Source organism: Heptranchias perlo, chromosome 10 (genome assembly GCF_035084215.1).
Source record: "Heptranchias perlo isolate sHepPer1 chromosome 10, sHepPer1.hap1, whole genome shotgun sequence".
In the NCBI taxonomy this organism is placed as follows: Eukaryota; Metazoa; Chordata; class Chondrichthyes; order Hexanchiformes; family Hexanchidae; genus Heptranchias; species Heptranchias perlo.
In genome coordinates this window covers 79,228,073-79,231,662 of record NC_090334.1, presented here as the reverse complement: position 1 = coordinate 79,231,662, position 3,590 = coordinate 79,228,073, and positions in this window count along the sequence as shown.

Sequence of the window (3,590 nt, the reverse complement as noted above, 5' to 3'; positions counted from 1 at the left end):
AACTGTGGATGTCCAAAGGGACTTAGGGGTTCAGGTACATAGATCATTGAAGTGTCATGAACAGGTGCAGAAAATAATCAAGAAAGCTAATGGAATGCTGGCCTTTATATCTAGAGGACTAGAGTACAAGGGGGCAGAAGTTATGCTGCAGCTATATAAAACCCTGGTTAGACCGCACCTGGAGCACTGAGAGCAGTTCTGGGCACCGCACCTTCGGAAGAACATATTGGCCTTGGAGGGAGTGCAGCATAGGTTTAAGAGAATGATTCCAGACTTCAAAGGTTAAGTTTCGAGTCGAGATTACACAAATTGGGGTTGTATTCTCCAGAGTTTCGAAAGTTAAGGGGTGATCTGATCGAAGTTTAGAAGATGTTAAGGGGAACAGATAGGTTGGATAGAGAGAAACTATTTCCGCAAGTTGGGGATTTTAGGAGTAGGGGGCACAGTGTGAAAATTAGAGCCAGACCTTTCAGGAGCGAGATTAGAAAACATTTCTACACACAAAGGATGGTAGAATTTTGGAACTCTCTTCCGCAAATGGCAATTGATACTAGCTCAATTGCTAAATTTAAATATGAGATAGATAGCTTTTTGGCAACCAAAGGTATTAAGGGATATTGGCCAAAGGCAGGTATATGGAGTTAGATCACAGATCATCTTATCAAATGGCGGAGAAGGCACGAGGGGCTGAATGGCCTACTCCTGTTCCCATGTTCCTATGTTCCTATGGTACTGTTGGTAGAAATTGAATATACTATGGTACTGTTGGTCGAGATTGAATGTACTATGGTACTGTTGGTAGAGATTGAATATACCATGGTACTGTTGGTAGAGATTGAATATACTATGTTGCTATTGGTAGGGTTTGCATATTCTCTGGTGCTATTGGTAGAGATTGAATATACTATGGTACCTTTGGTAGAGATTGAACATACTTTGGTACTGTTGGTAGAGATTGAATATACTATGGTACAGTTGGTAGAGATTGAATGTACTATGGTACTGATGGTAGAGATTGAATGTACTGTGGCACTGTTGGTCGATATTGAATGCACTATGTTACTGATGGTAGAGATTGAATATACTATGTACTGTTGGTAGAGATTGAATGTGCTTTGGTACTGTTGTTCGGGATTGAATATACTATGGTACGGTTGGTCGAGATTGAGTTTACCGTGGTACTGTTGGTCGAGATTGAATGTACTATGGTACTGTTGGTCGAGATTGAGTATACTGTGGTACTGTTGGTAGAGATTGAATGTACTACGGTAGTGTTGGTCGATATTGAATGTACTTTGGTTCTGTTGGTCGAGATTGAATGTACTTTGGTACTGTTCATCAAGATTGAGTGTACTATGATACTGTTGGTAGAGTTTGAATATACTCTGGTACTGTTGGTCGAGAATGAATACACTCTGGTACTGTTGTTAGAGATTGAATATACTAAGGTACTGTTGGTCGAGATTGAATATACTATGGTACCGTTGGTAGTTATTGAATGTGCTGTGGTACTGTTGGTAGAGATTGAATGTACTGTGGTACTGTTGGTAGAGATTGAATATACTATGGTACTCTTGGTAGAGATTGAATGTACTGTGGTCCTGTTGGTCGAGAAAGAATATACTATGGTACTGTTGGTAGGGATTGAATGTACTATGGTACTGTTGGTAGTTATTGAATATACTATGGTATTGTCGGTAGAGATTGAATATACTAACTGTAATCTTTCAAAATTCTCTAGATTCAGGAACTGTCCCTCTAGATTGGAAAATTGCACATGTCACTCCGCTTTTGAGAAAGATGAGAGAGGGAAACCAGGGAATTATAGACCAGTTAGCCTAACATCTGTTGTGGGGAAAATTCTGGAGTCTATAATTGAGGATAGGGTGACTGAACACCTTGAGAATTTTCAGTTAATCAGAGAGAGCCAGCATGGATTTGTGAAAGGTAGGTCGTGCCTGACAAACCTGATTGAATTTTTTGAAGAGGTAATAAAGTAGTGGACAGGGGAATGTCAATGGATGTTATTTATATGGACTTCCAGAAGGCATTTGATAAGGTCCCACATAAGAGACTGTTAGCTAAGATAGAAGCCCATGGAATCGAGGGAAAAGTACGGACTTGGTTAGGAAGTTGGCTGAGCGAAAGGCGACAGAGAGTAGGGACAATGGGTAGGTACTCACATTGGCAGGATGTGACTAGTGGAATCCCGCAGGGATCTGTCTTGGGGCCTCAATTATTCACAATATTTATTAACGACTTAGATGAAGGCATTGAAAGTCTCATATCTAAGTTTGCCGATGACACAAAGATTGGTGGCATTGTAAGCAGTGTAGATGAAAACATAAAATTACAAAGTGATATTGATAGATTAGGTGAATGGGCAAAACTGTGTCAAATGGAATTCAATGCAGACAAATGTGAGGTCATCCACTTTGGATCAAAAAGGATAGAATAGGGTACTTTCTAAATGGTAAAAAGTTAAAAACTGTGGATGTCCAAAGGGACTTAGGGGTTCAGGTACATAGATCATTGAAGTGTCATGAACAGGTGCAGAAAATAATCAAGAAAGCTAATGGAATGCTGGCCTTTATATCTAGAGGACTAGAGTACAAGGGGGCAGAAGTTATGCTGCAGCTATACAAAACCCTGGTAAGACCGCACCTGGAGCACTGAGAGCAGTTCTGGGCACGGCACCTTCAGAAGGACATATTGGCCTTGGAGGGAGTGCAGCATAGGTTTACGAGAATGATACCCAGACTTCAAGGGTTAAGTTACGAGTAGAGATTACACAAAATGGGGTTGTATTCTCCAGAGTTTCGAAAGTTAAGGGGTGATCTGATCGATGTTTAGAAGATGTTAAGGCGAACAGATAGGTTGGATAGAGAGAAACTATTTCCGCAAGTTGGGGATTTTGGGAGTAGGGGGCACAGTGTGAAAATTAGAGCCAGACCTTTCAGGAGCGAGATTAGAAAATATTTCTACACACAAAGGATGGTAGAAGTTTGGAACTCTCTTCCGCAAATGGCAATTGATACTAGCTCAATTGCTAAATTTAAATCTGAGATAGATAGCTTTTTGGCAACCAAAGGTATTAAGGGATATGGGCCAAAGACAGGTATATGGAGTTAGATCACAGATCATCTTATCAAATGGCGGAGCAGGCACAAGGGGCTGAATGGCCTACTCCTGTTCCTATGTTCCTATGTTCCTATGGTACTATTGGTAGAAATTGAATATACTATGGTACTGTTGGTAGAGATTGAATGTACTATGGTACTGTTGGTAGAGATTGAATATACCATGGTACTGTTGGTAGAGATTGAATATACCATGGTACTGTTGGTCGAGATTCAATGTACTATGGTACTGTTGGTCGAGATTGAATGTGCTATGGTACTGTTGGTAGAGATTGAATGTACTGTGGTACTTTTGGTAGAGATTGAATGCACTATGGTACTGTTGGTAGAGATTGTATGTACTATGATGCTGTTGGAGATTGAATGTATTATTTGGTTCCAGAATGTCGGCAAAGTCTGCAGACTGACCTTACATTAGAGTTTGTGCAAGTTCAGGGTTTTGGGGACACA